Source organism: Lissotriton helveticus, chromosome 11, assembly GCF_964261635.1.
Source record: "Lissotriton helveticus chromosome 11, aLisHel1.1, whole genome shotgun sequence".
Classification (NCBI taxonomy): Eukaryota; Metazoa; Chordata; class Amphibia; order Caudata; family Salamandridae; genus Lissotriton; species Lissotriton helveticus.
Genome location: NC_136072.1, coordinates 894008371 through 894021412, shown reverse-complemented (window position 1 = coordinate 894021412; position 13042 = coordinate 894008371). Strand labels below are relative to the sequence as shown.

Genomic DNA, 13042 nt, shown 5'->3' with positions numbered 1-13042 from the left:
TGGGTGGTATCACCGGCAGGTTTGTGAACTGATAGAGGAGCCGGGGGAGCATCACCATTTTAGCAAGGGCTATCCGTCCAATCGGGGCCAGTGGCAACTTATTCCAGAAGGCGATCGTCGGGCGCAGATTCTCGAGCACCTTGCGGTGATTGCCCTCAAAGATGTCCGCCGGAGAATGGTATAAGCGGACGCCGAGGTATCGGGGAGCCTCCGTGGACCATGAAAGCCTATGCGGTCCAAGGTCTATGTCTCGGGGGGGTAGGTCCGGGTGTAGGGGGTAAACCGTGGACTTGTCCCAGTTGACCTGTAGACCCGAGGCAGTTGCAAAGTCCGCCAATGTGGCCCCTATGGGGGTTAGGTCCATTTCAATGTCTCGGACAAATATGAGGAGATCATCCGCGTACATGGACACACAGTGGGTCCCGTCTGCGAGCGGCACTCCCCAGTCTATCCCCCCTTGACGCAGTCGAACCGCCAGCGGCTCGACCGCTAGCGCGAACAGGAGGGGCGATAGGGGGCAACCTTGTCTTGTGCCTCGTCGGACTGCAAACGCCGGCGAGATACGTTTCCCGATACGAACTCGAGTAGTGAGGTCGGTGTATAGGAGGCGGGTGTATGCCAGGAGCGTCGGGCCGAGATTGAGGCGCCGCAGGACCGAAAATAGGTAGGGCCAGGTGAGGGTGTCAAACGCCTTCTCTAGGTCCATAATGAGGCAGGCAGCGCGGGGAAATCTGTCGCGTACCTGATCTTGGATATGGAAGACCCGGCGGAGGTTCTGGGAGGTATTCCTCCCGGGAACGAAGCCGCATTGGTCGGGGTGGACCAGCGGGCGTATGACCTGTGCATAACGATCAGCTAGGATCTTCCCCAGGATCTTACAGTCAGCCGACAGGAGTGTGATAGGTCGGTATGACCCCATGTGCAGTGGATCCCTGTGGGGCTTAGGAAAGGTGACAATCACGGATTCCCGTAGCGACTGGGGTAGTTTCCCCGAGTGGAGTGACGCCCCGAACACCCGTGATAGACGGGGAACCACCAGGGAAGAGAATGTTGCGTAGTATTCTAGTGGGAAGCCGTCCAATCCTGGTGCTTTATTACGGGACATGGCGCGTATCACTTGGGTTATGTCCGAGGGGATTATCCTGGAATCTAGTGTGCGCTTGTCGGAATCCGATATCGTGGGCAGCGTCAGGGGGTCCAGAAACTGATCTACGGTAAACGCGGTACAGCATGTCGGGGCATCGTATACTCGTGCATAATGGCTTTGGAATTCTAGGAGAATCTCCGCTTGCGATTGCACCAGTACACCCTCCGGGTTGAGAATGTCCGTGATCGGCTTGTTTTCGGTGTCTTGTTTCGCCATCCAGGCCAGAAGAGCCCCGGTTTTGTCTCTGTCTTTGTGCACCCGAGAGGCGTATGCCCTGAAGTTATACTTACGAAGGTCAGCGCAGGCAGTTTGGTATTCCGTTTTTGCCTCTGCCGTGAGCACGGCGTGTTCCTCTGAGTCATCAGGCCGTTTAGTGAGAGCAGCTAGAGTTTGTTCCGTCTGTAAAAGCAACCGTTCTAAGGTGCGGCGGACCCCCACTATCTGTTTGATGCATTCTCCCCTCGCTACCACTTTATATGCGTCCCACTCCACAAGTACCGATGACGCTGTGTTCTCGTTGTGCATAAAGTAGTCGCCTATGCTGGTTTTGTGCGCGTCCCTGAAGACCGGGTCTGTTAGGCAGTCTCTGGGGAGGCGCCAGGTGGGGACCGGTGGATGCGGGGGGCGCCAGGTAAGCCGCAGTATGTGGGCATCATGATCCGAGAGGATCCGTCCCAGATAATCTGTAGACGTAACCTTAGGGAGGATCGGAGCAGAGCAGAGGAAACGGTCCAGGCGGACCCGAAGATTGTGTGGAATCGAGTGGAAGGAGTAAATGCGAGCCAGTGGGTGTAGGTGTCGCCATGCATCAGTGAGCGCCCAGTGTGTGGTCCATGCCCTGAAGAGGGCCGCCTGCCGCGGGGCCGGGGAGTGCGTGGGGGGAGGGTGTGAACGGTCCAGTGAGGGGTCTAGTGTGCAGTTAAAGTCGCCTCCCAGTATCCATGGGATAGTGGTGAACTGGGCCAGGACGCCCGTAAGGTGATCCCAGAACCGGTCCTGATCTGTATTAGGGGCGTATATGCTGCCCAGTAGTACCCCTTGCCCATCCAGAATTCCCTCCAGAAGCGCGTATCTGCCCTCCCTATCTACTACTCGTCGGAGCGCCCGGAAGGGAGTACCAGGCCTCACCCAGATTAACGCGCCGCGTGCGAACGCTGAATATTGTGTGGCGCAGATGGTCCCTCGCCATTTGGCTTGTAGGCGAATGAGTTCAGTAGCGTTAATGTGCGTCTCTTGTAAGAACGCTATGTTGGCCGACATGCGCCGTATGTAGGAGTATACAGAATAGCGCTTGCTGGGTGTGTGTAGACCCCGTACATTTAGTGTAAGGATACTAATGTCAGAGTGGGGGACAGCCATTGCTAGGGTGACTTGGTTGGGGGAGGGGCCCCTCCACAGTTCCCGCGTGTCGCCTATGTGTGTGTGTCGTGTATGCTCCTGCGCGCCAAGCTTCCTTAAACGTGGGGGGGGAACTGGGGATGTGAACAGGAACTAAAACTTCGGGTGGGTAACTGTCCCAATACTGAGGATACGTCACTGGGGGTGGCATATCCAAACTAGTGTCCCACTAGGGGAGAAAGTCAACAGTAGTTTGCGGGGGTGGCAGCATGTGTCTTCGCTGGGCCTGTGCGCGGGTCGGGCTCTAGTAGGAGAAATATCTATCGCTCACTGGCGCGTACAATTATCTAGTAGGTCAGTCTAGGTTTCTAGACGTCGCGCATCATCACAGGCAATCAAGAAAAGGATATGTCAGGTGTCAGTTCAGTTGTTCACGAGGAAGTGACAGGTTGGCTGATGAGGGCAGCGTCCAGAGGCCGTGCCACTGCAAGGGGGGAGGAGATCGGGCCAAATCCCGACATGGTCCCATCGCTGTCTCGATCTTTCTCCGGGGTGAATAGGTGTGGCTGACCTTCCAAGTCCGAAGCAGGGGGTGACGAATGCAGTTCAGTGACCGCCCGCAGGGCGTCTCGTCGTTCCTGCATGATTTGGGTGAGATCGGGCGAGCCCGCTGGGGAGGACGCCTGGCTCTTGGGGTGGCCAGATCGCTCACGGTTAGCGCCACGTCTCCTGGGCCGCCTGGAGTCATTATTGTGTGCCTTCCGGGCTTAGGGAGCAGTGGGCAGTGAAATTCGGTCCAGTCCTGTGCGTCTGCCACCGTGTCGAAGAAGAGGGCTTTCCCCTTGTGGATCACCTTGAGGCGGGCAGGGAACAGCAGGGAATATTGAAGTTCGTTTGCGCGGAGGCGCCTCTTGACTTCTAGAAACGTGGATCGACGTTGTTGAATCTCCCTGGCATAGTCTGGGAACACCATAACGTGTTGGTCCTCCACCTGCAGGGGGCCCGCCGTCCGGGCCGCACGAAGCACCGCATCTCGGTCCCGGAAGTGCAGAAATTTGGCCAACATAGGCCGCGGGGGAAGACCAGGTTTGGGTGCCCGGGCCGGGACCCTGTGTGCCCTCTCGATGGAGAAGTACGGCGACCGGTCACAGTCCGGGGTGAATGATTTAGTCCAGGATTCCATGTAGGTCAGAGGGTCTGAGTTTTCTATCCGTTCCGGCAGGCCCAGGACGCGAATGTTGCAGCGTCTCGAGCGTCCTTCCAAATCCACTGTGCGTTCCTCCAGGGTCGCCACGCGGCGTAGGATCTCCTGCATACCTGCTGCCTGCGATTGCACTGTTGGTTGCAATTCAGTCACGATCCGCTCACCCTCCTTCACTCTGTCCGCCAGTTTACGGTGTTCATCCCGGATCAGGCTAATGTCTGTTGCCAGGGTGCCTAATCTCTCCTCCATCGATAGGCGAGACATTTCTATTGCTGCCAGCACCTGGTCCAGCTTTGTTGATAGCGTAGGGTCGGTTTGCGACGTATTGGATTGTGTCCACGCCCTCGTCTGGGGCATCTTCTCGACAGCCGTTTCTGGGACTGCCGTCCCCTGGATGTTCCTCGGTTTCCCCATGGGTGCTGCTGAGGGGAGGAGGGGGGGGGTTTTCCCCTCGGGCGTCTCGAGTCCTGCGGGTGGTAGGTCGTCGCCACGTGGTATCGGTGGATGAGTGGGTCACCACTCCGGTTCCGCCGGATCCAAGGCGAGGCTCGTTTCACCCTGGGGGGGCCATCGCCAAGGGCGTTGAGGGTGGTATGCGGTTACCGGGCCGGTGGATTCAATCGTGTGGGGGCCTCTGCACCTCACAGGGCGGGGTCCAGTGCCCGCGCCGACCGGCAGGGCGAGGTCGGGCGGCGTAAGCTGGGGGAGGCGCTGACAGTGTCTCCAATGTAAGTGGGATGCTCTCGTCCCCAGAGCGGGACTTGTGGCTGTTCCTGATGTTGGGCCTGCTCAGTCTTGGGTGCTCCGGGCGGGTGACAGCGTGCTCTGTGACTGTCCTCGTGGGTGGGTGTGAAGAGGGGGCCACCGGGGTGCTGACCCGAGATCCTCAGGGAGCAGGAGGGGAAATGGCAGCACAGCACTCACCGATGGTAATGGCGGGGCCTCCAGAGCGCTCAGCTCCGTGCGAATGACGGTCCTCCTGTGGTTCGCGGTGGCAAGCTGTCTGGGTCTGAGGGCCGGTCAGGCTCCCGGCAGGGACACAGCCTCGGGGCCCCGGGGTGGCGGCCGCTATTATGGGAGCCGGGGCTCCGGGGTGAAAGAGGGCCCCGTTCGGTGTTCCAGCTCTCGCAGGGGCGGCTCCCTCACCTCGCCGCGCGTCCGGGTAGGTGGTATCCCGATGTTGGAAGGCCTCTCCAGTTCCACCCGGGCTCCAAGTGGGGCTCCCCACCGGCCTGGGGTGTCAGAGGTGGCTCGTCAGGGCCGGCAGCGCCCGGCGCCAGGAGGTCGTGGGAGCGCCCTCTCCCTCGCTAATGTATATTGCAGAGTTAGTGTCCGGTCGGCTGGGGCAGGTGGTAGCGTCCCAGGGGGGGGCGAGGTTCGGATCGTTCCCGGCGCCTAGGCCTCCGCGGGCGCCATGTTAGGGTCAGGCACTCGGGCCCTCCACCCAGCTCCCAACGTAATCTTTTCCGGGTCCCTCCGCCCGGTGGCTATGTGGGCTGCGCACCCCTGCAGGGCCTCGTATAGGCTGGGGGGGGTCCCGCCAGGTATCGGTGTCGGGGGGGGAGGAGCGGGTAGCACTCACCGCCCTCGAGGAGTGTTGCGGGCCCCCGGAGGCACAGCCCCGCTCTGGCGGCACGTTCGCCGGCCCCTCGTGGTTCGCTGTGGCGGGTCGGTCGGTGTCACGGCCTGATCAGGCCTCCGATGCAGTAGGAGCGCCGGGGTTGCGGAGCCCTGGTGCAGGCAGCCGCCATCTTGCGCACCGGGGGTGTAGAGGTGGGACTGAGCGTCGTCCAAGGTGGACCCTCGAGGGTCGGACCCACAGTTTCCCCGGGATTCCCCACTGTCGCCAGCTGGCAGTATCTTCTGCGGCCGTCGCTGAAGGTGTCGGCTCTTAGCGGGTTCCGCGTCCGGGAGACGGGGCTGCGTCCGCCATTGTCACATCAGCGCTCGATTTCGGTAGGAGACTCTCCAGGGCGCGCCATCCGCCAGCTGCTTCTGTAGGTCGCTTAGGGGATGCCCCAGGTCAGCACAGGTGATATGCGTGGAAGTTGAGGCTCCCGGCGATCACAGGTAATGGGCAGGATGCTAGCCCGATCGCGGAGCCTCAGCTAGACACAGCCGCCATCGTGGCTTGCTTAGCCACGCCCCCCGTGGCAAGCCAGCTTTTATCGTTCGAAATTGATTTTCAAACTGCATGACTGCGAAGAATGACTTCGTGAAAATAGACATTATTGAATCTTATGCTTACAGGGAGAGAGAGAGAGAGAAAGAACGGATAGCTGGGGGAAACAATTGCGAGCACAGCAGGATACAAGATGATAACTTTTAGGAATGTGAGTAAAACCGGGGATAAAGTCCTATATATAGTACAGAAACCAGCCTGGAGGAAGAATGGTCACTTGTTCGCATTAGCTCAGAGAAAGAACAGTGAATACGTTCCAACAGGGCTATCAAGGAAGAATGAGGACTTGTACCAGGCCAAGCACAGTCAGACGGTTAATACTCAACACCTTGTAGAAAATATATCTGATCACTGGCAATCTTGGTAGGAGAATGTTGCCCAAGATCTGTTTGGTACCAGTTAAAAGCCTAGGAGATGCTTTCTGCATCCACTGGAGTTCAACCGACAGGTTAACTAGGGAAGAGCTATTAATACTACTGCATATTTTTAAAAGAGGAAAAATGTCACAATTAAAATACTAATTTCAAAATTATTTTTCAAATAAATCCCCCAATGTGTATTTAGTTTAATCTTCATGATAATAAACTACCCAATCCCCCCCCCCCCCGAGTAAAACTTCCAAAGAAAGTATGTATGTACTGGTAGCTCACAAACAGCCTTTAAGTAGCTCGTGAAGCTCAGTACAGTACTTTGTTTAGAGGATTTATCCACATTAAAAATGACAGCACTGCTCATCTCAAGATCCTTACAGTGGCTATTAGCTAAATAAATGAAAGGGCACCATGCTAAGATACAAACACTCACTGTGAAGGCCTGTAGCATGACCATATGTATCCCCTCTCAATCTAGCAGTCACAAAGAGATTGGACGTGTTGCAGGCCCCACAGTCAGTTACACTGTGAGTGAACAATGGACCAGGAACGAACAGTAGTCAGTCAGAGCAGAGTCACCAAAGTGTGTGCCAACAGGAACCAAAGAGAAAGTCTGAGTTGGAAACATGTACAGTCCAGGAGCTCAGGAGTTGAGGAGCTGGATCCAGAACTAGGAATCTCTCCTGCGCCTCACTGTGCATACATATTTGTTGCTTTCCATTATATGGGATTTATCTCAGGCACAATTGTCTGGTTCTGGTATAGCAGTGTCTCTGATATAAAAATTAATATTTCGGGCATTCTTGATCTAGTTGTGCATTCTGGCATGACTAACTTCATTTTGGCCATCTGTGACACAATGGTGCTGTCCCTGGCATAATAATGGTTATGGCATCACAGCCTTAGCACAGAGGTGTCTCTGGTATATTGACGAGCATCATTGGCATCTCTGGCATTAGGAGGAGCACCCATAACATGTGATCATAAAGCTTAAACATTGGAAGCAGATTTTGTGCATGTGAAGCATTTTTACAAGTGAATACTCGATAAAAATTATCAACAGATGTTTGTCGGCCGTGGATTTACTAAAAATGGAATCTTGTATTTTGAAAGCAAAAATGTTTCTTTCACAAAAGAAATTCGAGAAATTAGTCTGCCCAAATTAGAAGAGGACTTTAATAATACACATTTGTTTTTAAGTTTATCTTGGTAAACTGATACGTTGTTTAATGAATACAAAATGGCTACATCGGCAAAATGTCATTAAAGCTGATAGCTGAAATATTCAAGCTGAGGTGGGGAGAGGTATTGCTGCACCATGTTGTTAGTGCCAGAGAGTGTGTTTGGCTGTTATTTCATTAGTCATGTGAAAGGCATGTCTCATTAATATTACTTTTCCTGCATTCCTACTGGTAACGCACCAGGACGTTTTGGATGGTCGCTAGTGTATTGTTAACAGGTGCAGTCATATTACACAGGGATAGCATTTGTTAGTAGCTCGAGATGATGCTCCTTGAGCTGAAGAAGCTCTCATTGTACAAAAGGCTGGAGACCCCTAAACTAGAGTCTGACATCGGAGTAAGCCATCCCACCTCAGGCCATCAGCCTGTCTGAATTATTCCTGGATGAGCTGCATTTACAGCCCGGGACGGGGGGGAGACGGGACAGGGGACGTCTCTGCTATTTCTTGATTGGATAACCTGGGTCCTGCCTTATAACACATACATATTCCAAAGCATGGCTATAGGGAGAAGAACAGCATCTACCGGGACAGAGTGAAAAGTTGGAAAAGATATGTGACTTTTAGATAAGTCAGAGGAGTTTGGGAGTGAACAACCAAAGCCATCATCAGACAAATGAATTACCAACACTGTCTATTCCATTGGCACAGTTATTGTTGCAATTGTTACTTTACTTTGTAGCAAAGAGAAATAGGGTCACTACTAAACCATGGCTCAGACCAGCCATGAATCCCATTTCTTTTGAACTAGTTCCACCCACAGGCTTCATACTTCAGTCCAAATTGTATTGTGTAGTATCATTACCATTTTCAATTATTCCTTGTGAATCTTCCGGTTTTGACCACGGCTTACTTCAAATTACTCGGCCAATGATGCTGGTTTACTTAATGCATCAAATATACGTTAAACGGCTAGAAAACAAAATTACTGAGAAAATGCTGGTCCTCAGTTTGTGAAGTCAAATACCGTCACTGGTGCCTCAGCCAGTGTGCGCTTTCATAGTCCAGCTACTTCACTTCGGACTGATCCTTCATGGTTCCCTTGATGAAGGCGCCAGTGAAATTAATTTGTTCAAGCAACTCCTGGCTCCAGTTTAAAGATGGAGGTTGTGGCTCCAATTAGTAATTCACAGGCCTGAACAACCACAACAGTACATTTTTTGCTCAGATAAACTTGTCATTAGTGAATGTACCTTAATAAATCCCAAATGACTATCAGAGACTAATTTTCTGCCACTCAGTGTTCAATAATTATTTTAAAAGGGGGAAAAATGGTCTTATGTACCCGGACAGATTATATTTTGAGACAATATTGAGCCTCATCAGCCAACACAGTGCTGGAATTTCACAACACTTCAAATAAATACTTATGTATTTTTGTTTAAACATTGAACTTAACATTGCTCTGAAATGAGAAACAGGGTCTCGTCTTCACTTAAGTTGTGTCCCAATAGAAAAAATACCACTATTAGAATCTAAAACGGTAAGATTTAAGCTAAACGATGCATTTGCTTTTATTAAGTGAATGCTACAGAGCCTTCTCCCTTCTGTTCCAATTTGAATTTATGAAGACCACATTCACAAACTTTGCTTGGCGCTAGAGATGAAAGGATATGTACTGTTTATTAGTAGGTCACTGACAGGAGCAATTTAAACTCCTGGTCAGCAGATGGTCCATGGACCTGCCCAATAAGAGAGGTCGATTCCAGAACTTGGCTCTGGCTACTCTAAGTGTTAATTCGCCAACCCTGAATTCAATGGTCTCTGGAGCCCAGTAAAAACAAGCGTGTACAAGGTCGAACTTGTGTGTCAGAAAATGTGGTATAAAACTATGTTCAATACTATGGGCTATGCAAAGACATTTAAAAGACAAACGCGTTGTTACACGCAGCCAATGTAACCTCTTCATAATGGGAGAGATTTGATAAGACCTGTCAAGGTCAATGAAATTATTCCTCATTCCACAAGCTCCAAGGAAATCATTACTGCTTCTCAGACACAATCCAACTGTTGAAACTCTATTTCCTGTCGCAGGGGCACCTGTGCAATCATCTACGTATCCTGAAGTCAATGGTGAACGCAGCTTTTCTTTACCAGAGGCTGAAACTTTTAAGTATGTTTAAAAAAAGTCCTGTTATGCGGCCAGAATGAAAGAAGGGAAATGTAGAACATACAGTGAAGAGGATGAACAAACTTAATGCACCCAAGTTTGAAGTCGTGGTATCTGCAGGACTGTGTTCTGCCCCTCTCTCTACCTTTACCTGACAATTATGAGGGACCTTGTCACACAACTGTTTAGAGAAAAAGTTAGTATAGCAGGACTGATGAACTAGGGGGGAGGTGTTGTGCAATCTTTAAAAAATCTAAGTTGTACTTGACATGTTGATGACGTGCAAAGGCTTGGTAGACCATAGTTAGAATTTAGAGGGAAGACTACAATATTTGTCATACCTCTTACCAAGATGATACACTTTTACGGGTTGTAGCATGCTCAGGCCTCAAAGTCAAACCCAGACTGTCAGTCAAGTAACTCGCACTATATCTTGCATAAATACAAACACTAACCGCCCCCTTCTCCTCTGTGCACATTTTTATCACTAGAAGAATGCAGTTTGAGGTAAGATGATGGAGCGATGATGGAGCGATGCTGCAGCTGCTTCAGCAGGCGTCTGTCCAACACCAGGTTCCCCCATCCATACCTCTTTAAGGAGCTGGGAGGATGTGAAAGTGAAACTGCTCGTTTGACTGGACACGGGCCTCAACAATTACCTGAACTCTCTCCAACACTGGAAAATGTTTCCCGAGTATGGTATGAAGTTATAAAAACGCTGGCTTCAAGACAGCAAAGCACTTAGGGTCTGTTAAGGGGTGTGCTCTCTTCCTGCCAATCATGAAGGCAGATTGAGCTTGTTAGTATCATGCCCCTGTGGAATCGCCTAGTACTTCAAAGAAGGACAAACATTAAGGAATTGTAGCTACACAAATGTATCTTTAGCAAGGAGAGCTTTCAGCACACCTAAAACGTGAGTGTTGAATGGGTGAATATGAGAAGTAGTTCAAGAGGTTCAGGCATGTTCGGCTTCACGCTTTGTTAGATATAATGCCCAATATTAATCAAAGTGCCTGCAGCTGAGAATGGTTCTTGAGGGCTGTGCCGGCAGGAGTAGTGCATCATTCTATATAGTTTGAGATGATTTAGTGAAGGGCGACAAAGATAAAATTGCAAACATTTACATCATGCTGTAAGGCGATGCGCTGCCGTTTGCACCAACCCCTCCCGTTAATAACAGTTTCAATGCAAGAGGTTAAACTAGCCAGACACACCTTTATTAAGGGAACTGATAGCGTGTGCCAGTGGTGGAAGGATTACAGCTGCCCTTTCGATCTACAGTCTTTACATGTTTATTCTGATCTCCAACTAGTCTGAAGAGTAGTGCAGTAAATGGTGGCAAATGCATAAAATGGTTTGGTGATAAATCCCAAGCAGGAGCCTTTCGAAAGCTAATCCACTGTTCTCTACTCCAGATGAATATCTTTTCGTTTCCAACAGGTTTACAGTGCCCAGAGGACAAACTCGCGCCACCAGATTCCATTCCCAGTATCATTAACTACCCCAAAAGCAAGGTGTGCTTAACCAGCCCATTACAATAAGCCTGGGGTGCGGTACAAAGCATGAGTGGCTCCTACTTCTTGAAGAGTGTTGTAATCAGCAGGTTAAGTATCACCAGGAGCAATACAGCGCTCTTAGAAGCAATGGAGAGCTGTTAATTTTCCTAGAACATATGTAAGTCATTTGCAGTTTGGTAATTGGCATTCACCTATGCCCAGGCAACTGTTCAGCCGTGACATGAGAATTCAGCAAATAATTAAAAAAATCTAGTTTATATTACAACTGCCGGATTAGTACAACATCACTTTTGCTAACAATTATGACGTACTGGAATGTAGATCTGCAAAACCACTGCAAGGTCGCTACCATGCATGTTTCTGGTACTGCACCCCAATAAGACACCGAGTATGCCATATAACTGCAGTACATATACAGACACTGAGTTGCACTAGATTTCCTACTCCTTATTTGGGACATCCTCAGAGATCAGTGAATAACTCAATCCTGACATGAGCCGGTGGGCACACAAGTCCTTAGGCATGGATTTGTTGCTTGTGGGAGGAGGCTCAAGTACACTCACTGGTATCAGTCACTTATGTTAGTACTAAAACATTTACATAAAACTGCTAAAAACATTTACACTGATCGATGGAACCGCCTACTCTCCCAAAATATATGCCAGTACACAACTGTACTTGTGCACCTCAAACCTCACCAACTGCTACCTCACAAACCCGCAGCACTACTTCAAAGGAACTTGCAACAAATTTCAACTGCATCTTACAACTAATTATTACATGGTAATCAGTCCATGGCTCAGTAGTGGGATGCCAATAAATGGGAGTAGAAAATCAACAGAAGTCTATCATCTGAAACAGAACTTAAGATGCACAGCATTCAACACCCTTACAGGATTATTGTGTCTTAATGAATGGTAACAGATTGTCTATATAGAGAGCTATATGACACACCCAAAGAACTGTTTCACAACCCAAATGACCTGGATACGTCAAGAGAGGCATAGCAGACGAGTATGCTACCAGTGTGCTAATACAGAACATGAAGAATAATTTTCAATTTCAAGCAAAACACTTCTGTTTAAGGCCTTCTCAATCTACGCACACAGCATTTGAAGGAGCTTCCCACATGATAAGCCTCATCACACTATGAAGGTTTTGCCTTATAACAGTCAATCATAAATTAAGTCTCTGGAACAAATCTCCTGCAGCGTTCCTTCGTTCACCAGTCAAGGTACACGCTGCACAGAGACCAGTTCATTACATAAGCACACACAACTCTATACTCCGACATTCTTTAGTGCTAGGCACACTATACTAAAAGCACGGCTGCGTCTCTAATAATGCAACGTAAGTCTCAGATTGTGAAACCTCATTAAAGAGGAGGGTGATGGCTGACAAAATCACATTTGGTTACAGTGCCTTTAAAATAATGACTTTACATATCTATTGCTTGAAACATTCAGGCTAAAAGATGGCCCTTTTGGACGGAAACTGCATCGTCCATTTGCTTGAGGAGTGAAAGATGTGGGTGGGTGGGGGGGAGGGAGGAGTGAAATCTGTTACATTGATATTTTTCTTTTGAGCTGAATGTTACAGTGGATTCTCCTCCCCATTTTGTTTCTTGTCACAAGACTAATACAGTTTCTTATCAAGCAGAGCCCTTACATTTTTAATCTCTTTGTATCTCAAATTATTCTAAAGATCATTATACATAATCAACGTTAGTCTATTTAATGGCAGACACTTAACACAGTTCTAGATCAGTAAACTTAGGTATAACCAAAGTAATGCTATATAGAATGTAGTTTAAAATCTAACTGGATTTCTGAATGGCACTGAAAAGTGTACATTTTAATTCACCACAGCAGTAGTCTCAACCCACTATATTGAACATGATCTAATGAAGCGATCTCTTTAAAACCCCCTTGTA

The 13042-nt window shown here is 49.7% G+C and overlaps 1 protein-coding gene across 2 annotated transcripts in view; it reads right to left on the bottom strand.

Annotated features, from left to right (window-relative positions):
- MED13L (mediator complex subunit 13L) overlaps positions 1-13042 on the bottom strand; it is a 916648-nt gene that overhangs the window by 73211 nt on the left and 830395 nt on the right. The gene's annotated exons all lie outside the window — the stretch shown is intronic.